Source organism: Manis javanica, chromosome 10, assembly GCF_040802235.1.
Source record: "Manis javanica isolate MJ-LG chromosome 10, MJ_LKY, whole genome shotgun sequence".
Taxonomy (NCBI): domain Eukaryota; kingdom Metazoa; phylum Chordata; class Mammalia; order Pholidota; family Manidae; genus Manis; species Manis javanica.
Window position 1 is genome coordinate 70905281 of NC_133165.1, and position 26506 is coordinate 70931786.

Sequence of the window (26506 nt, forward strand, 5' to 3'; positions counted from 1 at the left end):
TTCCCATTGCCTGGGTGACCCGGACAGGACTGCAGCTGCACGATCATGCTCTTTAGTAACCTGCCTGAAAATCTCCTTTTTTTGCCTTTGGAAAGTTCTCAGAACATAATCTCACTCCGTCTAGTGCTCTGCAGCTCCCTCAAATCCCAGGGTTGAAGGGGCTTAGTTCCCACGCTGTGCAGATCCAAGTGGACAGTGGACACCAGGTGACCCTGGCTTTAGAAGTTGGCAAGGGATCTGCCCTATGCTAGGCACAGTTCAATGAGCGTCCCTTTCCTCCCTCTGTTCTTCCTTGCTCTCTGCTGCCTGACTAGCTGCTGCCATTCACTACTACTCTAGCTTTAATGAATTTTTTCTTTACCTACATTTGTCAGACCTGTTCTAGAATTCTTTCTCAGTCAGTCAAGAGCCATCCCTCGTCAAGTTTGAGGTTTCACCTAGTGTGCAGAGAGAGACCTCCTCAGACACAGCTGCCTGGCAACAATATCACTCTTTAAAATATCTTTTGAAGGTGCCAGCATCAACATTCTTGACAGAACAACTGCCTTCCAAAAAAAAAAAAAATCTACTAGCAAGTCCCAAGTTTCTCTAATTAATGAGAGAAATACATATGTTTTTAATACAAAACTATAAATCGGAGCTTGCGCATAGGAATTTCAGTAGCTTCTTAAACTTTAAAATCTGAATTTCAATTTGATGTTAGAACATCAGGTTTCTGCTGTGAAGAAAATAAATACTTTAAACATAAGATAACAACCGTTAGATTATTCCCTAAAGTTTAGAGACATTCCCTAGCATTTTAACTGGAATTCGGAAGTGGCTTCTCAAGTTCCTGTGAAAGTTAATTTATGTCATTTTCCCTGTCAAATAATTCTATTTTATTCTTGGCTATTTCTGAATGCAACTTGGAACCCAAAGAACAGTTGTCTTTTATAAAAATCACCCTTCCTGCATGATATCTAATGGCTAGATTTATCCCTGAGGAAGAATGTAAATTCATTGCAAATGATACTTTAATGGAGCCCAGCTTTTTTGTCATGCAAAGAGATCCAAATGGATGTGGCAGCCAACAGAGATTCCTATGGGAAGCAGTGCAACATGAAGCAAGTGATCTTGTCAGAAATAAGTAAAGAAAAACCTCTAGCTTTACCATTCTAACAATTTCATCCCATCAAAGAAATGCAGAATATGATTTACATACAGTTGATAATCTTTATAAACAATGCGTCCAAGCACAAGGGCCTGTTTGCTGTTATTGTAATAGATCTGAGAGGTATTTTATTCATGAATTACTAGGGAAAATATTAGCTTCTACAAAGTTGCAAAATGCTTATAAGTGAATACATATTTCCTTACTTTAGATAAATAGCTTCTTTCATTGACATGAGTAATGTTAACTTGCTGGTGTCTCTTTGAAAGTACTGTATGTTATTTTTTATGTATAGTTTTCTCCACATTTGATCATAGTTATAACACCTACAGTTCTGAACGAATTGATACAGCTGTGAAATAGGAGGAGAAGGAAAAAATGGTGAAAATACATTCACTCTCAATCATCATGGCTGACAATGGCAGATAGCCTCTTCATAGGGAATTCTTTAAAATTAAGCACCCTTTAACCTTACTAAATTAAAATGAGTTGTGAGTTTGTTGTAGTGATTTTAATGACAACTATGTGAAATTGTTTTAAAATGGTTAACCAACAAATACACCAGTCTACTTAATTTAATACTGAATTACAAAAGGAATGGTATGCTGTGAAAATTTCTACAGAGGATAGTATAGAGAAATTCTGGGCTTTGTAAAAATGTTATCTGATTTCAAAGTTCTTTAGCAAGCAAGACAAGTTCAGTTACACATGAATTCACGGAAGAGAAGCAATTTCCATGACAAGTAACTGTTATAAACTTAATGAGATTCCAAATAGTTGCAATAGGAGGTTACAGTGGTTTTATATTGAAGCTAATCTTTTCAATAGAAGTCTCATTATAGAAATTTGCTATGCTGTTCATTTTTTCCTATTTTACTATGATACATATAATCCATCAGAAAAGCATATAAATGGTGTGAGTGAAACGGGTGAAGGGAAATAAGTTGTGGGGGTGTAGTGTACGGCATGGTGACTAGAGGTAATACAATATTGTGTACTTGAAAGTTGCTAAGAGAATAAACTTAAAAGCTCAGGTAGTTTGTGATTCTCTGTATCTTCCTGCCTCTCAAATTTTGGAGGTAGTGGTCTGCTTTATGACTTCACTTCTCCAGTGGATCTAAGTTTAATTATTGATTTTTCAGTTTGTTCAGCTTTTTATTTGTTGTTAGGGTGGAGTGGTGACATCCACGTTTTTTATGTCCTACTTGAGATCCTTTTGATGCAGATCCCATCACAAGAAAAATAAATTTTATAACTGTATGGTGACAAATGCTAACTAGATTTATTGTGGTCATCATTCTACAATATATACATACATGAAATCATTATGTTGTACACCTGAAACTAAGATAATATTATGTGTCAATTATACCTCAATAAAAAAAGAAAAATATATAAAATAGATACTGTAATTTAAATAATATTATAATGTGAACATCTATGTACTACCACACAGGTCAAGAAATGGAACATTGTTAATATTTCAGAAACCTCCTGTGAGTACCTTCCTTAATACAATCCTTCTTCCTCCAGAATTAACCAATACTGTAACATTTGTGATAACTATCTGCCTGTTAAGAATTATTTAAATTCATATGTATTCCTTAGTTATTATGTAGATTTTTGGAACATTTTAATATTGATCTGTGTTACCCATAGCTGTGATTACTTCATTTTTATTAATGTATTGAATTCCATTCTGTGATTTCCACCAGGTAGGTTCAGATTTGATAAAAACCCCAGTGGGTTAAGCTCTGGTAAAATAGTTTCTGTGGCAGGTAGGCCTTGTTAAGAACAGAATGCTCTGGCTATTTCAAAACAGTTACTTCTCTCCTCCCCCTGATAGAAGCCAGAATGGATTTTTCTTTGCTATTCACTGAGAAAACCTGGTAAAACTCTCAAAGGTGAAACTCAAAAACTGTAGGTACCATCACCTGCCACACTCAAGAGTTTTTAACTCCCAGACTTGTTGCACTGAGCCTCCAGTAATTCATCCACTATGGTTCAGAGATTTCTAACCAGCTGTGGGTTGCAGGATTTCCACTTGGGAGTTTCTGCTAAGGTAGGTTGTGATTCTCTGTATCCTCCTGTCTCTCAAATTTTGGAGGTAGTGGTCTGCTCTATGACTTCACTTCTCCAGTGGATCTAAGTTTAATTATTGAATTTTCAGTTTGTTCAGCTTTTTATTTGTTGTTAGGATGGAGTGGTGATGTCCAAGTTTTTTATATGTCCTACTTGAGATCCTTTCGATGCAGGTTTCTATGTGATCTACTGCGCCAGAGTATGCCATCTTCTATTTTTTCTTTCCTATTTTTGCTTTTGCTTGTGCAATACCATGGCTGTAACTGAATCCCCACCAACCACAAACCTGATCACATTTCCTACCACTCCCCTTCTCCTTCTCTACTCCAGACACTGTGGTTTCCATTTTCAGCTTTCTCTTCCCCATCAAGACCGACTTTACTGAAAATATTATTTATATATCAACATCTCGCTGGCTCTATTTCCATTTTCCTTCTTACTCAAAATTTGCTAACTTGCAAATCTGAGCCATTCACATGGTTTTATTTTTGTATCTGTATGCACAAGAATTTCTCTCCAGCCCAGAAATACTGTGTGAACTGTGACACTTATTACTGTATTGCCTCCTTTACATTTCCCCTTCCATATGAAAAAGGCACATTCAACTCTAAATATTCAAATCTGGAAATAATCACTTCTAGTTGTCTCTGAATCCAGCATTTCTATAATGTCCTCTATTTAAGTGAATGCCACCAGTATCTGTAATTCTAGAATACTAGGATCTCCCTCGGTTCCTCTTCACCCATTTCTCCATGCAAAAATTATTTCTGCTTTATTATTTATTTTAAAAACTTAAAAAAATAAAGTACAATGTATATGCAAAAAAGAGTACAAATCATCACCATATAGTCAAGTAAATTACACGACTAATAGTACTGGAACATCCTATTTGTTTCTTCCTGGTTACAACCTCTCTGCTCTCTACTCAAACAAATACTATCCTGATTTCTAACACCATGAATTAGTGATAACTTTGAACTTTATAAAGTGGAATCATGTAGTATGTATTTGTATCTGTCTTTGTTTAGTCAAAATTATGTTTGCAACATTCATTCACGTTTTTGCTCTTAGTAGTGGTTCATTACTTTTCCATTTCTGTGTATTATTTCATTATATAAACATACAAAATTTAATTATCCATTCCTCTATTGATAACTTTGCAATTGTTTCAAATATTTGCTATTACATTAAGTCTAGTGTTAACATATTATGTGAGTCTTTTTGGTGCCTATTATATACATATATTTCTGTTTGAATTATCCATGGGTCTAATTTCTAACATAATGTATGTGTAGATTTGACTTTAGTAAATAATGACCACTCTTAATGATTTTTAACACTTCTTAAAATATTTCCTTTCTCTTTATCTGTACTCCTACAAATGTTCAAGATAGTAAAACTACAAAGTTATTGCAATAACCTCATTCCTGGCTTTCTAAATCAAACAGACTCCTTTTCAATAATATTGCCTTGCTTTAGACTCGTTAATCTCTTTGGAAGTAAAAATATGTCCCTCCCTGTATTTCCATTACAGGACATCTGAATATGCTGTGCCCTACTCCCCATTCCTCCACTTCCTATACAAGCACCACCACCCTACGTTTGCCTGTCCTACTCCCACTCTTTTACATTTTTGCTCATATTTGTATGCACTTGTAGCACAATGTATATAACATGGCTACAAGTATACATATCTTAACTGTGATTCTGTTAAAAATGCCTCTCTTTGTCACAGGATTATGACATACACAGTTATGTCAGACTATGTATTATTCCCATTTCAACTTCAAGTTTCCAATTCTTAGAATAATGTGTAGAACATAGTAGATGTTCAAAATAGATGGTTGTGAAATGAAAGCATTCATACCCAAATGTGTGAATAAATGAATGCTACTTACCCTATAGGGAACATTCCTTCTTCTCCGTCTTCCTGTTACTCCCACTTTGCCAGTTAATTCCAATTCATCCTTTATATCTCAACCTGTGCATTGTCAACTGGAATATCTTTCTGAAACAAAACTTAATAAAATGCCCCTCCCCTGTGCTTTACTTGTGACTGATCCTCTCTTATTCTAATTTACCATATTCAACAGAAATGTCTATCATTTGTCTGTCTCCCTCACTAGTTTGTAAGCTCCTTCAGATAAAGGTTCTATCATGGTCACAAAAAAACCCCAGTTCCAAGAACAGTTGCTAAAACAACATTAGAAAAAACTTAAAATTCTGTTTTCCTGACTTGAATCTAGTTTTTTCATTGAAAAAATTAAATATTGTCTTCATCTTTATTCAATTTAAGGATATTATTACATTAGCCCCAGATTATAAATATGAATTATCTCAGGCATGACAGTATCAAAGAATTAAGATGAAGGCAGAGAAGAAGTTGAGTGGTTGGTGCGGCTCCATATGCCTTATTAGCATAACCATTTGGTGGGTCTCATTGGTCCTTATGCCAAGGCGCAATTAGCATGTAGTTTAGTGGTGTGGGATGATTTGTCATTAGGAAGTTCGGGGCCTTCCGGCTGCCCTGCATGGGGCGCTATTTTCTGAGCACGGCTGCCAACATCTCCCCCTTTTTTGTCTAACAGAAGCTCAAGGCGGAACTTGCCAGCAGAGAATTAATGATGAAGGATATCTAGACGGGTGGAGTTGATGTGGATTATTTCTCGCCGCAGTTCTAGTGCTCCATCAAAGTCAGTTTCCTGAAAGATACTGGGACAGGCCTCGTGACAGATTAGTGAAAGCATTTAATACTTCTGTTAGTGATCCTGGCTTGTTTGTGGCTCTGTAATATGGCTGTGGCTAGGCCCGCGTTGGTGAGTGGCCCTCCTATTTCTCTACAGGCTTTCAACCAAGCGTGAGAAGAAGTTGAGGAAGAATTGAAGGAAAGGAAGAAGAGGATAGGATAAAGGAAGAGGAGAAAAAGAGGGGGAAAGGAGTAGAAGGAGCAGAGAAACTTGAAATGTAATGATAAAAGCTTTCCCTTCTCTTCCTCTTTTTACCTGTATTGACTTCAGTCTTGAATATTCCCAACTTGCACTGCTTGTTCACTGCAAAGCTACAACCACAATAGATTATTCTAAAATATCAAGAAAGCTGTTATTGTGAAGTATGTCTAATTCATGCCAGAAGTACAAAATACTAAGAATTTTTTTTTCAATCCCTATGTAGCTCTGAGACAATAGTTACATAAAAAAATGGGACAAACTACATTTCTGAAAGTTGAATGGCCCCTGCTTTTACAAATGGCTAAAGATTGACTCAATCAAGTTAGCAAGTAAATGAATTTCATCTGGTTATATATACATATATCCTATATAAATGTTTCAAATTATTTTATTAATTAAATATCACTGTTCATTTTATCCAACTTCAATCAACTGTGAAAACGCATCAGTAATATTGATCAATTAAATTGATTATTTCAAAATTTCAAGAATTCTATGCATTTGATCTTTGCTCATCATTTATGACAATTAAATGTATCTCATGATGTTAAATTATACAACTGTTGTGAGTTGTCTAGAAAAAAGAGAGAGAGAGCCTTGATTACAATACAGAATATCAGTGTTGGCTGAAATGGGAATTAGGTCCTTTACTCTATATATTTTTTCACAGATGGCAAAGATGACACTACTTAGTAGCATGACAGCTATAGTACACAAGGAAGAGTAATGGTAAACAATTCATAGTTTATGGGGACATTATTAGAGTGTTTTAAGGGTTAAGAAATCTCTGAGAAGCTAATGATCAATAACTGTCAGTATTTATAGTGATTAACTATGTAGAAAGCACACGGTAAAGTACAAAGACCATGCTTTGAAATATAACCTCTATGCAACAGAAATATCATTAAAATTTGGAGGAAATGGATGAGGCTGACTCTGTTTTGATTTATGCTATTTAAACCTAAAATGTTTTCACATTGAGGATTGTTTTCAGAATTAAAAGGGTCACAAGTGTATATTAAACCTATAAGTATTAATAACTCCTTTATTTTCTAATAAAGTAATAGTTATTAATTTGCATTTGGAATTTTTTTTCTTAAAATATGTATCAGGGTAAACATAAAAAAATGCTGTATAAAATTATATGGTTATATGGGAGACAAATTGTTACTGTTGATAAAGAAATAAATATTTATTATTGTTATTTAATGTCATCAAATGGATCCAATGTTATCTTTATAGGAGATGAGAGGAAAGAAGAAAAAGCAAGCCCTCTTAAAAAAATAGTATAATTTTATTCTGTTTCATTATTAAGTTTTAAATTATTCAACAATATATTTTTCTCAACAAGTACATTTTTATTCATTTCATGAATTCAAGGAACACATTTAGGTGAATTTCTATTAATGAGAATATAGCTATAGTTTTCTTCATCATTTTCCAAAATATGACTATACATAACTATACACTGTACCTCATAGTCTTTAAAGTACTGATTGGTACTGACAATTTATTTTCTTATTCTTGAGGATATATAGAAATCATAGGTTTCTATCTGTGATTATACTGAGAGTCACAGACTTGAAACTCCTAACACAGCTGCCTGACCTATGTTATACTTTTGTCTCTACAGTACTTTAAAATTTAAATAAATAAAATAAAAAAGCTCTCCAACTTTAGATAACCTCATGCTCTTCTCTTTTTTTTTCCTGAAATACACTATTTTATTTCAGTTTGCATAAACTTTTTTTTTTAGTTTTTTTATTTTGGTATCATTAATCTACAATTACATGTAGAATATTATGATTACTAGGCTTCCCCCTTCACCAAGTCCCCCTGACATACCCCTTCACAGTCACTGTCCATCAGCATAGTAAGATGCTGTAAAATCACTACTTGTCTTCTCTGTGTTGCACAGCCCTCCCCGTGCCCCCCACACACTATACATGCTAATTGTAATGCCCCCTTTCTTTTTCCCCACCCTTATCCCTCCCTTCCCACCCATCCTCCCCAGTCCTTTTCCCTTTGGTAACTGTTAGTCCATTCTTGGGTTCTGTGATTCTGCTGCTGTTTTGTTCCTTCAGTTTCCTTTGTTCTTATACTCCACATATGAGTGAAATCATTTGGTACTTGTCTTTCTCCACCTGGCTTATTTCACTGAGCATAATACTCTCTAGCTCCATCCATGTTGTTGCAAATGGTAGGATCTGTTTTTTTCTTATGGCTGAGTAATATTCCATTGTGTATATGTACCACACCTAAATGTCCATCAGTAGATGAATGGATAAAGAACCTCATGCTCTTCTTACTCACAAATCACAGTGAACATTATTGCTGGGAATAAAATATGCAGAATTAATATTTGCTTAGTTTTCAAAAATAAAACTCTGGAAACTATGTAAAATATACTTTTAACTCTTACATATGTGATTAAGATCACATCTAACTCTGTCCTAAATTAAGCAGCAAGGAATCTCTGCTGATCTCTAAACTTCTGCTACAAAAGTTTTGTTTTTTTGGCTCTTCTTTCTATAGTTTGTAATCCTCAAAACATTATCATTTAGTTCAGCGGTAGCTAGAAATCAGATCTTTAAACATTCACTTGAAGTATTGTGTTGACATGTCCTACTGTGAGGATACATACAAGCATGATGATATTTATCAAAAGTAATATCAAATTATACAAATCATGTGATATGAATGAAGTAGTAGAAATTACTGAAAGTAAAATAAAAGCCACAGTGAAATAGCAGAACATTTTTAAAAATCCATATTTATACAGGTATTTGAGAACCTTCATTCACAATGTTATGAAAACTCAGTCATGGTAGGAAATTCTACTAAATCAACATCAGAGTAGTGAAGAGTAAAATATGATGAACAGCCAAAAACTACTGTATTTTAAATTGTGAAACAAAACCAAAAATGTTGAGAACCATCAATTTATTGGATGAGTACAGGTTAGAAACTGAATAATTATCAGATCCATATCCAAATTCCATTTCTACTACATAAGAGCCACAGTTTTTTGGTTTTGTATATGTTTACTCATTTATAAAATTGGAACAATAATACTTATATCACAGAAATATTGTGAACCTGAAATTTCTCAGTGCCTCAGAAATAACAATGGATAATTAAATATATTACTGCTTTCTTCCTCTCATTTCCATGGAAATAATCAGTCTTCCAGAGATAGAAGAAATGATGTCATGTCTCTCCCAATTCACTGTGTTAATTAAACTGAAACTTCCATCAGAATAATCAAAGCAGCTATCATGTACAGACAGATAATGGTAATCGAATTATGCCTCAAATTCATGAAGAGTGTATATGTTAAATGAGTGGATCAGTCCTGCCAAATAATTTGTCTGGTATAGTAGTTTCTTTAACTACGTGTGTCTATGTCCTCACATGTGAACTCAGAGGAATGGAACAGATCAGAGGTCTGCAAATTACAAACCATGGGCCAAATACAACCCGCTACTTATTTTTGTATGGTCCCTGAGTGCCACTCAAGCAAACTGACTGGCCCATCTTTTTCCTGTGCTCCCAGTGCCTTCTTCCCTGGCAGTTGTATCCCATCCCTGCCTGATGTCAAGGAGGCCACCATCTGTACACTGGGGACACTGCTGACGGGGCACAATCCTGAACCTCAAAGTGAATCTCTGTCTGAGGGAGAGGTTTCATGTACAGCTAAACTGCCCAAATTGAGAGATCCAGTCTCTCTGGGAGGAGAGGGGGGTCAGGCTGCCAGGATCTGTAATCACTGGGGCAAAAACACCCTGGCCCCCTCCCTGACCCCACCCCCAGCACACCAATTCCTTTCCCTCACCTGATGATCTTCTGCAGAGAATGTCTCCCTCTGATGACAACTAAGTGCAAAGCACACGCATCCCCCATGTGGATCTACCCCCAGCACATAGGGCAGGGAGGGATTCTCTCTCTTGTTACCTAAGTACCTACATAATATCCTATATTTTGCCTTTCACCTGCAAAGGTTATTATCATTTACTACCTGGCTCTTTATGTATCTGTGACATGGGTGGAAATCCTATTGTGCACATATCCTCAGCGATAATATGCAATGCAGGCCTCTTTTTTTTCCCCTAGAAGCCTTAGTGTTCTGCAACTGAGTCCAAGCTCAGCAATCCGCGACATGGATTGCAGTTTATTCCCCCTGCAGCTGGGTTTTTCCTCTCTCCTATTTACAGAGGAATAGGTTTTTACCAATATGGTGAAAAATCAAGGAATCTGTGAAGTAAGGAAACCTTAAAGCCAGCCCACCACAGAAAGTATCTTTTATTTGTTTTTATTCTCATTTTTCCAAATCATGTGGATTGGCACAGAGAGATACTTAGTTGGAAATGAACAGACCATAATCTTTCTTGTAGAATAAGAACCCTACAATTAACATTATAGTTAATAGTGAAAGAATGAAAGACTGACTGTTTACCCCTAAAATTAGAATCATATTAAGAAGCTCTCTCTTAACCCTCTATTCAACATGGTGCATATTCTAACTAATTCAGGAGACATGAAAAGTAATGAGGAGAAAAAGTAAACTCTTCTTTCAATATAACATGATCATCTATGGGGAAAATCCAAAGGATCTAAAAAAAGCTACAAGAAATAACTTATTTAAGCAAAGTTATTGACACAAGTTCAATAAATAGAAATCAATTATATTTGTATAAGAGAATAACAAAAAACATAAATTGGAAATAAAATGGTCATTCCATTTAACAATAGCAACAAAAAGTGTGAAATTCTAGGGGTAAATACAACAAAAAATGTTCAGCATGTCATTTTTGCACTGAAATCATTGCATTTAGTAGACATGCTTCTTTTGTCCCTTTTAATCCAGTAGCTTTGGGGTGGATTCTTTGTTTTACAAAACATTCCACATTATTAGTATCTGCTATGGCAGCACCCTACTCTAACATAAAAATGGCATTTATTTCCTATTGATGTGTAAAAATTATCCAAATCTCTGCTTCAGAGGTCTACAGGGGTTACAGACATCCCAAGGCTTGGCTGGGTAAAGATGTGCTTTCAAGGTCACTCACCCGGTTGTTGGTGGGGCTTAGTTCCTTGCTGGCTCTTGGCTAGGAGCTGCCCTCAACAGTTCATGACATAGCAACTGGCTTCATCAGAACAATCATAAGAAATACTGAGAGAGAGGGAGACAGAGTATACTAGAAAGAGTTGGAGCAAGACAGAAGGAACAATCTTTTGTATTTGAGTCTTAAGAAGTTACATCTCATCACTTTTTCTCTATGATAGAATGACTACCAGAGGAAAGATCTGTTGGGAGCCATTTCAGAAACTTCCTACCACAGTTTTCCTTCTGATCCCCCGAAATTGATATCTCTTCCACATACAAAAGACATTAACTTCCTTTCAAACTGTACAAAATTTTCACCCTATTATATCATGTCAAAGTCCACAATTTCATAATCTAAATCAGGTCTAGGTGTGGATAAACTTCATACTGCAGAATTTCTCTAGACTTGTAAGTCAATAATAATAAAGAAATTGAGATATTTATTTGTCCCTCTCACCCACATACATTTAATATACAATGGTGAAATAGGCATAGATAAATTCTTTAGATACTTCTGTTCAAAACAGAGGGTAAATAGGAGACACAAGAACCCATTGGCCCATAGCAATTCTGAAATTCATCTGGGAAAAGGTTGGAAATGTGATTAGGTTTCAAGGCCTATGAATAATTCTCTAGGCTCTTGGTTCTATTCTCTGGGCTCTTGTAATTGCCCTCCGAGTCTTCCTTTATTTTCCATGCATCTATTTGTAGCTCAGTTGTGCGTTCAGCTCCCTGCAATAAAATTTGGGGGGGTCCTAGAGCCTCTTTTTTATTTCGTACCCTCTTTGTCCCTTTCAGTCCAAGCTAGCTGTGTTTCCACAGATACAGTCTTCTCAAAAATGTTATGTGCTTCTGTGAATATCATTGGGTCTTATTCCATTAGATCAAATCTACAGTCACAAATCTGTTGAGGATAATTTCTTCTCCACCTTGGGATCCTGCTGAGATGGCTGAGAAACAATTCTCTTAAGCTTCTTAGAGGGTTTTTGTTTGACTGGAAGCAAACCTTTAACTTTTTTAAAGAGTCCTTTGCATGACTGAATAATACGGTGATCCTTTTAGCATCCTGAAGTCTTAGTAAAAGGTTATATAGTTACATCTTTGGATTATTTCTAGATCACATCTTTATGACAGGGCTCAGAAGCCATTTCTTAATTTAAGCATGTTTTACTTTCTGGAGAGGCTGAGAATTCTATTTCTTATTTGTTTAAAGACTGTTTCCTCATTTTATCTCTTTTCACTTACATTTCACTGTAAGGAGCAAGGAGAAGTCAGGAAGCACCTCCAACTCTGCTTTGAAGTCTCCTTTATTACATCATCAAGTTCATTAGGCAGTGTTCTGATTTTCACATCACTGCAAATGACCATGTTGCTATTTTTTCTGCCACTACATTTAGAGCCCTTACTAGCAAGGACTTCAAAGCCCAAATTCCTATAAACCATCTATCCAGAACAATTTAGGCATTCTCTAACATGCTCCTCAAAATCATTACAGCCTCTATACAGTGCCTAGTTCCAAAGCCACTTGCACATTTTTTGCATATGTTATGGTGTCACCTGATATCATGGTATATTTATGCACCATTAAAATGTATAAAATGGTGTATTTATTACCTATTGTTGTATAATAGATTACCCCTAAAATTAGTGCCTTTAACCCACAATATGTATTATCTCACAGTTTTTATATTTCAGGAATCCCACTGCAGCTTAACTGGGTTTTCTAACTGATGTTCTCTTAAAGCTGCAGTCATGACGTCAGCCAGGGCCTTATTCATCTCAAGGTTCAACTAGGAAAGGACCTAATGTCAAGCTCATTGGCACATTTAAATTTTTCATAAGCTCTTGATCTGAGGCCACTTTCAATTACTTGCATGTGGGCTTTTCTTATGCATCTCTCTCACTATCAGGCAGATGGCTTCAATGAATCAAGGAAGAGTGAAGAGAGTTCATGGAAGGCAGGGATCATACATAGTCTTTTGTAAGCTAATGTTAGTGGCACAAATTATTTTTTATTGTATTCTATTTATTAGAAGCAAGTCAAGAGGTCCAGATCATATAAGGTATCACACGGGGTATGGATTACAAGTGGTAGGGAATACTGGGAGCATTTCAGGAGCTTCCCACTATCCAATCACTTTGCCAATAATTGTTGGGGAAAAGCACCCATATTCACATTGTCCCAGGTTGTTAAAGAGGGAGATGAGAAATATTTGTTCAAGAGAGGCCATCTATGTTCATGAAACTAAAAATTCATTAATGTCGTCATTTGATTATCTTTCTAGTGATGGGAAAGAGCAGATAACATGAGGTTGATGTGACAACCTTAGCTTCCAAGGTGGATCAAAAATTTGAAAGAGAGAACTTCTGCAATGTCCCCAGACCTAACAGTATTTGATTTGATTAAACTACAAAACACATTTTTACTCTCACCACTCAACTGTTCACTTCCCTTTCCCCAAAGATAGGGTTTCAATTACTGTTAAGATTAAGGATAAAGGTACAAAGCAAATAAACCTAGACCTTGCATTATTTGGGAAAATTATTTTAATGCTTTTAATTTTTCAGCAATTCTGTTTGAGGTATATTGTATGTGAAACAGTTAAATAGATACATAAATGATTCTTCAAAGAATTAAAGCTTCATGCTACAGCCTGAAAGTCTAGGTCCCCTTCAAATTCAAAGGTTGAAATCTTAACCCCTAAAGTGATGGTTTTAGTAGCCAAGGCCTTTGAGAGGCAAGCAGGTCATGAAAGCAGAGCCCTCATGAATGGGATGTGTCCTTATAAATTAGGACCCAGAGAGCTAGCTTATCCCTTCCACTATGTAAGGATATATCTAGCAGGTACCATCTGGGAGCCAGGATGCCCTCACTAGATGCTGAAATCAGCCAGGACCTTGATCTTGGACTTCCCATCTTCCAGAACAAAAAAATGTTTGCTATTTAAAAACCACCTAGTTTATGGTATTTTGTTATAGTAGTCTGAATGGGTTAAGACAGTTATTAAGTATTATTTTTTTATTGGTATTAAGCATAAACATACACAAGGATACACAGTAACTCTTAGAATTGAAGCTATTCCTCAGGAGGAGAAAAAGAAGGAAGTACAGAGCTGTGGAGAAAATATTTTATATGCACCAATAGGACTTTCTGAGCAATTCTTACTGAAACTTGGAACCTTAACTAAAAGACAAGGCAGAGAGGTTAATTTATGACTGAATGGATAGTGAGAACTCCAGAGAGAGGTATGTGTTACATTTCAAGGGAGGAGGAATCACAGGTCTTTAAATCCATCCTTTGGTTTTAAAGTTGGAGACATTTTATTTTTCCCCTGTAGATTTATTTACTTTCCAAAGTAGGAGGACCCAGGACTTTTCTCATAACATTTTCAAGAGTATTTCCTCAGAAGCTGAAGGTAATAGCTGCCTCTCTTTCCTATGTACTTCAATTTTTTTTTAATGTTTCCTTGCCTACAGTAAGGCCTCTTACATGGAGATGACATTTGGTTCTGACTGCATCACCCCAGTGCTAAGAGCTGGGGCAAAAGAAAACCAGTACAATTTCTTGCTGTAAGTAAATAATAATTTCTTTGTTTCCAAAATTTAATGACTTAATTTAGGATAATATTAACAAATACAGATACATGGAATACACTGAGATAAAGGCATACATGGGAATTATAACTATATCTGTACTTTTTTCAACAAAATAAGGTCTGAAATAAATACAAATATTAAAATATTAGCATGTTTAAAATCTGAGTGGATATACAATGACTGCTATACTGGTCTCATAGTTTTAAAACAACCACATTAAAACATATGTTTTTGGTCAACATTTTGGTAGAGAGACCAGAAAATAAAAAAGGCAGGCTAAAGAAAATTTTGACCTTCACACACACACACATACTCACACACACATTCTTCCACAGCAGAAAAATGAAAACAGTAATTTCACTCTAAAATATGTAAGGAACCTGCTTTTCAAGGGATCTACACAAACGATTTTGTACTTACAACTTTGTAGAAAGTTCATATAATAATATTCTGATTTGGTGACAGCTCCTTCGGAAGGAAGGAAAATTACACATTATACATTAAATATTTTTTTAATGAAATGGCCACATTTTTCTAAGCAAAACTGATTTAGAAATGCTATTCTCTTAAAATCAATTTTTGAAGTTTTTAAATGGATGATTTTTGCTGTAAGTACAATATTTTTGCGAGATGACAAAGAGGTCAAGTGAATATACAACTCATGCCATTGCATGTCACATCATGCTCACAGAACTTAAAAATATATTTATTAAATAATTATAAAGGATCATAAGCTTCCATTTGCAGCAGATGATGATACTGCTTCCAAATGGGAACTTCTCCAGATTGGGATAATTTCCCTTTAACAGTCTAATTGCTAATCATGTACTCACAGTCTATCTATTAATTCCTTGAATTGCTCCCAAATTGTATTAACAGCCATTATTTTTAACTTTAATATGATTGAAGATTTACATGTGGGGATTTATTAAGGGAAAAGAAAAACTGAATCATATAGCTCGATGAGTCTTAAGTCATTAATCAGCATACCCAGTGAACCCGTTACTAATGTATTCAGCCAGAAATGATTGAACATGTAAGTTTATTTGACTCACCAAGAAGCAATCAAGAGACACACAGTACAGTAGTCATAATGTGTGACTCAGTGATGTCACTTGGGACCCACAGTCTTTTCATATATTTATTCCACTAATATTAATGTACTAGCTTCTATTCCCATGTCTAATCTTTCATTGTCTCCAGATGGCTCTTGCTGTCCTAAACTGTACATTGGTGTTATAGGCAGAAAGAAGATGGAAAGGAAGGAAAATAAATATTAACCCAGACTGGTATACATAACTATCCAAATATCCACAGCTTACATTACATCGGACAGAAATGTGTCACATTATTGCCCTATCTAAGAGTCTAAAAACAATATTTGGGGCTCAGAATAGTGCTGCACTGTACAAATTTGGGGTTCTGTTACTTAGGAAGAATGGGAAATTAATATTGGATAAGCAATCCAATAATATGAAATAAATTAACCATCTTCTCTGGGTCATGGTAAATTTAGATTATAGAAAATACATCTCATTTAAAAATATGTTGACTTACACCCAGTAGAGTGTGCTAATAGCTAATATTAAATGATAGTTTACTATTTGAGAAATAAGGTGTCAGTACTTCATAAATGTTAAATAATTAAAAATAAACACTTTATGCAATGGGAATTTTTACACCAAGCATACAAAGACCTGAGACATAAATAATTTGCTCATATTACTCAGCTCCTAAGTACTGAATCAGAGGATTAACGCTAAGTATTAAATTCCCTAGTCTTAATGTCCTCACTTGGACAATAGAGAAAACAACAGTACACATTCATCGTGATGTGGAAAACATAAAATAAGATCATAGATGAAAGTATCTTTACAAAGTTCTCAATAAACTTCAGCTATTATTACTACCTAGCTGCTCTGCCACAATTATTAAATATTGTGAAACATAATTGTGTGCCTATATTAGTTTTTTCATACATAATTCAGTTCTATAATTGATCATTTTAAAGTGTTCTGGCTTTCCATAGATATACTTAAAAACAGACTCTTTAAAACTTTAAGATAGCTCAGATAAACATACAAAGCAGGGTGACTACAGAAATTGATTTCCTACCAATAACTTAAATATAAAATATTAAATTTTTTAAAATTATTGCTGAAGTACCAAAAGGCACAAAGCCAGCCATTTTACAATACTTTCATATAAACATAAAAACTGTCTTGTTCAGTCTTCATAATAAATAACAAAATAAACAGGCCAGTTGTTCCCATTTCTGTTTTTTTACAAATGATAAAATTAAAACTCTGCATGATTAAATAATTGCCTAATTTGAAAGCCCTTGAAACTGACAGAGGGACCAGAACGCAGTCTCCTGTATTAAATTTTAAATCCAGTGCTTTAAATATAACTTGTAGTGAAACTGGCAATGACAACATCTAACCTTCATCTTTAGAAATTATATAAGAAAATGAGCATTCAATTCAAATGCAGAAGAAAAATGAGAATATTTTGCTAAATTTTTTAATATTCTAATTGTTAATGTGAATACAGAATACTTTTTGTACAAAAGAATACTTGTTTGACTTTTAGCTTTGATGTGTTGAAAACAGACAGAATTAAACACAAGTCAATAAAAGGTTAGTGAAATAATTCAAACTCTTAGTTTAAATATTGCTTCTCCAATTGATTTGCTGAATGGCCTCAGGGAAATGGTCTAACATATTTATATCTGTTTTCTTATTTGTTAAATGGGAAGTAAAATGTTTATTTTCTTACCACATGTGGGTGTTATATGAACTAATTAGTCAAGTGTAATTAGCAGGTAAAGGCATGTTCCAAGTAGTTACTTCTACAGAATTGAGAATTGACTGGTCAAGCTTTCTAACATTTGCTAAAAGGAAGTATTGACTGAAAAAAATGCAGGTTATTGTAAGATATTTCAGTAAATTTAATTAGTAATTTTTTTCTAGATACATCTCCCCAGGCAAGGGGAAGAAAAGGAAATAAACAAGTTGGATTACATCAAACTAAAAAGCTTCTGCACAGAAAAGGAACCATTAAAAAAATGAAAAGGCAATCTACTGAATGGGATGATATATTTGTAAATTATAATCTGATAAGGGCTAATATCCAAAATATATAAAGAACTCATATCATTAAACACCAAAAAAAAAATCTGATTAAAAAATGGGATTGGACCTGAATTGACATTTTTCCTAAGAAACACGGATGGCTAACAGACACACAAAAAAATGTCCAACAACAGTAATCAACAGGAACATTAAAACTAAAAACCACAAAGAGTTATTACCTCACAACAGTCAGAAAGGCTAATATCAACAAAACAAGAAAAAGCAAGTGTTAGTGAGGAAGTGAAGAGGGAACACTCGAATAGTGCTGGTAGGATTATAAATTTGTATAGTCACTAGGAAAACCACATGGAGGTTCCTCAAAAAAACTAAAAATAGAAATACTATATGATCCAACAACTCCATTTCTGGGAATTTACTTAAAGGAAATAAAATCATAATCAGAAAAGGATATATGTACTCGTGTTATTTACAATAGTCTGAATATGGAAACTACCTAAACATCCACTGATAAGATGTTGGCGATCATAGCACATTATGAATGTATTTAATATCATGAACACATGTAAGAAATCATGAAGCATAGATTATTGGCACTAAAGTCGACCTTCCATTTCCTGGAATCCTACCGTCTTCTTACATTTGAATCCTCTCTTTAATTTACCTGACAAGTCCATCATTTCTTTGGATATTTTCAGTGAAACTATTACATTTAAGCATACATACTTGATTTTTTTTTAAGTAAAACATGCATCAACAAAATGCACAAAACACAAATGCATAGCTCATCAGATATAGATCAATGAATCACCAGAAAGTGAATGTGTTTAACACCAGCTTTAGTTAAGAGAAAACATTTTTAGCATCACATAAGTCCCCCTCAAGCTCCCTTGCAATCCACATCATCTATATTTATTAGGGTTGCCAGATAAAATACAAAACGCAATATTTTGTACATATGCACACTAAATAAATTTCCACTGTTTACATAAAATTCAAATTTTAGAAACTGGGTGCCCTGTATTATCTTCTTCTGTATCCAATAGCTCTTTTAAAGATAATCTTTCCTTCAATCTTAAAAAAATTTTTAGTAAATAAAATCAATATATTATGCATACTTTTCTGTGTGATTAATTTTATTCTGGATTGTGTGTGAGCTTTATCCATTGTTCTCTTTCGTTACTATAGATACTGTATTTGTCTGAATATACCACAGTACAGTCTTCATTGTAATGTTGATGGTCATTTGAGTAGTATCAAGTTTGGGCAATCATAATTAAATGCTGAAATAAATGTTCTTATACTTATTTCTTGGTGTTCATATGAATAATTTTTTAAACTACAGTTATTTAATATCATTTAATGGTTATTCAAATTTCAGATTTCCCAAATTGTCTCAAAAATGGCCTTTTATAGTTGGTTTGCTCATGTCAGTTTCCAAAAAAGATACAGCATTACATTTTGTGGACATATTTTCCTTATGTACCTTTTTAAAAATAATATTGTATTATGGTAAAATACACATAACATAAAATTTGACATATTAAGCATTTTTAAGAGTATAATTCAATGATATTAAATACATTCATAATGTGCTACCATCACCAACATCATGTGGATATATTTTTATTGACTATATATTTTAAAGTGAAATTGCTCAGTCATAGAAGATGCATATATTTGATTTTAGTAGACATTTCCAAAGAGTTACCCAGAACAGCCATGCCAACTTTTATTCCTGCCAGCTGAGTAAGAGAAATCTTATTCTTTCACATCCTTCACTTGATGTTGTCAGTCTTCTTAATGTTAACCATCCTGGTGGGAGTGTAATTGCACTGCATCATGGCATTGGTTTACATTTCTCCAGTTTCTAATTGAGGTTATGCTCATATGATTTTAGGCTCTTTTTAGTTCACTTTTGTTCAGTACCTTTTCAAGTTTCTTGCCTAAATTTTCTACTGGTATGTCTATCTTTGATAGAAGTTCTTACATTTCTTGGACACAATAAAAATATTGTGCAATATTTGGCTTAACTTTTCTTAGTTGCCAACTTTTTTGGTGAACAGAATGTTGAATTATAATGTAGTTCAATTTTTCAATCTTTTTTGTTATTTTATGTGCTTAAATAGTTTTTTATCAAGTACCCATTTACTACAGCTTCATAGTAAAACTTGTAACTTGGGTAGCATTTCCTATGTTTTTGTTTTGTATTTTATATTGAAGGGATGATTTTTTTTGCTAGTTTTAAATTTTGCATTTTTATGTAAAACTTGGATTTAACTAGCCAATTTCCATTAAAAACTTTCTTGGGTATGTTTAAGGAGTGCAGCAATGATATTAATCAATTTGGTATAAATTGACATTTTTACAAGCCTTTCATTCAATGACATGGTACTATGTTCATTTATGAATAATTTCAGGTCCTGTGGTATGCAGAATCATGACCAAAGATATACTGCTCTAATCCCATAACAGGAAAATGTGTTAAGTTCCATGGTAAAAAGGACTTTGCAGATGTAATTAAGTTAAGGATATTGAGATGGAGAAATTATCTTAGTGGATACTGAAGATGAGCCCAGTGTAATCTGAAGCATCCTTAAAAATGGAGGCAGGAAGCTAAGAGTCAAAAAGATGCCATGCTGTTGCTTTTGAAGATAGAAGATTAGGCCACAAGTCAAGGAATGGAGGCAGCTTCTAGAAGTTAGAAAGGCAAGGATATAGATTCTCCCTCTGAAGAATACAGCATGCCAATATCTTGAATTTATGACTTATGACTTCTAGAACTGTAAGAAATAAATTTGCAGTTTTTAAGACATAAAGCTTACAATAGTTTATAAAAGCTGCAATAAGACATACAATTATTTTCTAGTATGCTTTTTCCACTTAATGTGTCCTGTCAATGGGTTTCAGCCCTGGTCAAGTTCACTATGGATTCAATGAGAGAGAAAAAATGACAGTGGAACATTCTTGGGGTGAAAGGGCTTTTATCCAACTTTATTCCCATGGTGGCCGGTCAATCACTAGAAACCCATCCACTCAGAGCCAGTCTGCATGCAGCAAGCCTCCTCCCCCCCAGCCATCTCAGTCTCTGTCCTTGGCACTGCCACCACTCCAGTAGCTGCTGTTCTGCAGTCTTGCAGCCTTACAGCCATGCAGCATCCCAGAACACTGGGTGGAGCTTTTATATAGAATCAATAACAACATATTGCCCACATGTGTGTAGTAAGCAAGCCAACCAGGGTCAGGTGGGAATCCTGGCCATAGGAACTTTCATTTTCTCCACACTCCAGCCCTCCAGTGTTCTCATCTCTCCATCTATGCACCCTCAATCTTCTGCAGTGGTCCCTGTGCAGGAAAGCTGGAACATTGTAACTGAATTCCACAATAACAGAGGCTACAACAATATACAAATAACAAAATTTATGACAAATGATAATAACCCTCAAGCCTGAAGAGATCCATTGCCAAGTGGTCATCCTGGCTGTATTCGAACCAGTTCTACATGAATATCTGAGTTAACCAAAAGGACCATGGGTGGGCCTTACTGTACTCACCTTCTCCAGCCTCTCCAGCAGAAAGTCTTGCAGACACACAGGCCTGTCTTGTCACTTTGTCTCTGGCTTCTGTTTCTTTGTCTTCAGTGGCCAGAACTGCTGCTGTGTTTTCAACAGCTCCAGTAAGATTCTATTTGACTTTCCATCCAGTTTCTCTCTGTCTGCTCCTGCCTTTATCAAATTAACTCACATCTGGGTCCTCATGACCTTCATGGGGCCCTTTCAATTCTTCTGTTGGGTAGCAGACATTGCTTGAGCCTGAGTACAGGAGCAAGGGCATAGAGTGCTCCACAACTTGGGAGGGGGCTGCACCTCTCCTGGAGGAACCCACGGTTGCCACGTCTTTATCTTCTATTGGGCTTTCCATCAGCTTTCAACCAGGTGGGATTTCAACGGAGGAGCAGCTGATGCTTCGGCACTGGTAGGGCCTCCACCCTGACCTGTTCATCAAAACTCGGCTCCTTCTTCATTTCTGGGGCTGATGGCACCACTACATCCTACAGGTACCTGCCACACAGCACCTCACAGCCTGCACTCTCAGGCTGCTGCTTCCTCTTCGGCTACCATGACTTCCTTTACAGTTTCCACAGCACCTTATACTGATGCTATTTCAGTCACCAACAAATTTTTACTTCCTCACTAGCACCTCACAGCTCATGTTCTCATGCTTTCTGCAGAAGGAAATCTTTCTACCTACCTTATGGCCTTTCTCAATATTGTGAGAAGAAAACTCCCCTCCATTCCCACAACCTTGTGGACACTGTTTCTCTAAGGAATTCCCTATTTTGCTGAGGGCCAACTTTACTGCCTCAGGTGTTGCCTCCACCCCTTCCCAGTCCTGGGATAGGGCCCAGTCCTCTAGGAGGCAAATTGCCTCAGATCACATGTCCACTGGGGACACTCGAATGTCTGCCCATTTGTAGGTTCAGCCCGCTGAAACACTTCTGCCATGAGGGCAGCCTTTTCCATTCTTTGGCCTATAGTGAATCATGCAGTCATTGCTAATTGTCTTGCCAGTGGGTTTCAGCCCTGGACAAGTTCACTATGAATTCAAAGAGACCAAAAAAATGACAGTGGAATGTTGAGGGGTGTAGGGAAGGCCCTCCTCCTCCTCCCACCCCCACTTTCCCTACTGTTCTTTGAGGACAGCTGTCTGCTGCTTCACCCCAGATATGTCTGGCCTTGTATGGAGCTGGATATATCTAGCCTTGTCCATGAAACCTTGAAAACACAGCATGTTGTACCCATGACTAAGGAGCTAGATAAGGGCCTCAAAGGCCAGACACCTGGCCATGAAGGCCACACACATGCACATCTTCAATGCTTATGCAACCATGAATGAGCACTATAGCAGTAAAAAAGTACAGCTTTATTCAGAATAAAGTGGCTTCTTTTGAGCACCCTCCATGACAACTCCCACCACCTTCTTTGCTCTTCGCATTGCCCAAGGACATCTAAGGCAACCGCCGGACCCCAATAGGGGGTAAAAGGGTTTATACCCAACTTTATTCCCATGGTGGCAGGTCATTCTCTAGAATCCCATCTACTCAGAGCAAGTCTGCATGCAGCAAGCTGGATTTTGCCTTGGGGCCTCTCTGCCCCTGCAGCCATCTCAGTCTCTGTCCGCGGTGCTGTCAGCACTGCAGTCTATGCTCTCCTGCAGCCTTGCAGCCTAGAGCACCGGGTGGGCCCAGCTGTTTATATAGAGTCAGTAACTGTGTATTGTCCTCGTCACGTGTGTAATGAGTAAGCTGACCAACCAGGGTCAGGTGAGAATCCCGACCATAGGAACCTTCACTTTCTCTGCAGTATGCCATAAATTAACTTCCATATCAATAAACATATACCTATGACATTTTGTTTATTTTTCTTTTTTCTGGTTTTGAGATAAAATTCGTATATAATATTTTGTCAATTTTAGGTACAATGTGATTTGATATTGCAAAATGATTACCACAATAAATTTAGTTAACACCTATAAACTCACATACTTAACAAAATTTTTTTTTGTTGAGAAATTTCAGGTTCTACTTTCTTAGCAACTTGCACATATATGATACAGTAGGTAACTTTAGTCACCATGCTGTTCATTATATCCCCAGAAATTATTTATCTTATTACTGGAAGCTTGTACCTTTAACCTATGTCATTTCAATAACCTATTATATGAGAATATAATGCATTAGTTTCCAAATGTTCTTTTGTGTTTTTTTGTTATTGATCAATAATGCATGACATATAAATAAGGCTTGGTTAGATTCTTTGATATTTGATGAAACAGTGTACTCTAATAATTAACCATTTTAATCACTGTTGTATATATAATGGAAAGATAAGTATATTTGATGGTTGGGAAATTTTATTTTTTCCAGCTTTATTAAGATATAATTGATATATATATGTAACATTGTATATCTTTAAGATGTAAATGATTTCATACATGTATTATGTATTTTGAAATGATTACTACAATAAGACTAGCTCACCTTTCCATCACCTCACATAATTATCTTTTTGTGTGTGTTGTGAGAATATGTAAAATCTACTCCCGTAGCATTCAAGCATGTAATGCAGCATTGTTACTTATGGTCACCATGCTGTATATTACTCAGTACTTATTTATCCTATAACTGGATAACCCCAAGTCTACCTGTAAGCACCATTCCATTCTCTGTTTCTGCAAATTCAGCTTATTAGGTTCCACATAATACGTGAGATGATACATATTTATCTATCTCTATTGGACTTAGTTTCACCTAATGTGATGCCCTTAGGGTCCACCAGTGTTGTTGCAAATGACAGGATTTCCTCCTTTTAATGGTTGAGTAATATTCCATTTGAATATATACCACATTTCCCTCCCCCAGTTTTATTGAGATAAAATTGACAAATTAGGATATTCAAAATGTACAATGTGATGATTTGAGGTACATTGTGAAGGGATTCTTCCCCTTTGGTTAATTAACACATCTATCACCTCACATACTTACCACTTTTTCTTGTTTGGTAAGAATATATAAATTTCACTTACTTAGCAAGTTTCAATTATATAATACACCGTTATCACCTATAACCACAGTATTATTCTGAATTATTTGTCAGGTAGTTCACAGAGCTCCATTTTCTTAGGCTCACTTTTTGGAGCTTTGTTTCATCTGGCGGTATCATGTGCACCTGATTGTGATCCTTGTATCCTTATGCTGATGATCTGTGCATTTGAGTATGCAGTCTCCTCTTCTGGATTTTACATGTTCATTTCAGCAGGGAAAACCTTCATCATTCAGCTTAGCTTGGAGTTCTGGATGGGTCAGCTGGTAGCTCCCACAGACTAGGGAACTGCTGTCAGATTCTCTAGTTAGGTCAGAGCACTACCTGTGCTCTGAGGTCAGGGGCTGACACTGTGTCCACTGCACAGTTGGGTAGGCCTGCTGGATTCCACATTCAAGGGGGATTGCTGGAACGCCCTCTGCGGCCAGGTGTGGCATGAGCTGGACTCTGCATTCACTTCTGCTAGTGTAGGGTTCTAGGCTGTGTTTCCTGGCAGGGTGGTGCCACTATTTGAGCCCTGGCTGCTGGCCAGCTTATGACTGGTTCCTCAGTCACTCCTGGTGAGGTGGGATCTCAGTCTGTGCTCCCACTCACGTGCTGCTGGCTGGACTGTGTTTAGGCAGGGCTGCAGACAGGGCTTCACAGTCAGATGGGGGCTTTCAGGCTGTGCTTTGCTATCAGACAGGACTGCATTTAATGGGGCCGCTGGCTATGCTTGTGATTGGGCAAGCCACTCTACCAACTTTCCCATCTTGATGATGTCTTTCCCCTATTCAGAGTTGTTTTGAGTTTCGAGTCTGATAATTCCAACATCCCTGCCATGTCTGTTTCTGATGCTCTGTCCCTTCAAATTATGTCCCTGTAGTATGCCTTGTAAATTTTTCTTGATAGCTGGACATGATGTACCACATAAAAGGAACTGTAAATAGGTCTTTAGCAATATGGAGATAAGGTGTGTGGAGGGAGGGAAAACATTCTATAGTCCCATAATTAGTTCTTTTTTAGTGACCATATGCCTCTACACTGTGAACTTTCTAGGTGTTCTCAATGTTCCTCTCCTTTTAGGTGGGATGGGATGACTGGAGTGGGATGGAGTTGAACATTTCCCTTCTCCCATGTGCAAGGATAGAGCTGACTGGGTTGGGTGTTTCCCTTCCCTCAGGTCAGTTAAGCTCTGGTTAACTTCCCCTGAGGTCGGGCCTTGTTCAGAAGAACACACTGCACTGGTGTATTTCAAAATACTTTATTTTCTTTCCTCCTCTTAGTAGAATGAGGGTAGTTTTCTCCAATATTTACTGTGAGAACCTTGTCAAGATCCTGGGATAAATCTCACAAAATTGTGGGGACCCTTTCTTTATTTGGGGCCTCTGGAATTAAAGTCTCAAAGTTGTCTATAATGAGCATCCAGCAATTTGTCAATTACAGTTCTGTTCTTCCTAGCCTGGCCCTGGTTCCTGCAGAGGTTTTTGCTTGTGAGTCTGTCCCAGTAAGCTGAGCCTCCTTGTATTTGTCTGTTTTTCCAAACTTGGAGGCAACAGTTTACCATGTGCCGTGTCCTCCCCTCTCTTATGGATTCAAGAAGAGTTGATGATTTTTAATCTGTTTAGCTTTATACTTGTTTTCAGGATAGAGTAGCAACTTCCAAGCTCCTTACATGTAGAACTGAGAACTGCAAGGACCATGCAGTAACATTTGTTAATGTATCCTGATGTCTAACTGGCACATTCACTCCCATTCTGCAGAGACTCAGCTATTCCTTCTTTGAAGATGCTTGCTCATCTTCTTTCTCAAGTCCCTCAATCACTGCCCTCATCTCCATCACCTTTTTAAAATTACAACTATTGTTACTGTCCCCACTTACCATGGCTCACATCAACTATTCTTACTTGTTTTCCCCCCAGTGTTACCCTGCTTGTTTTATGTATACA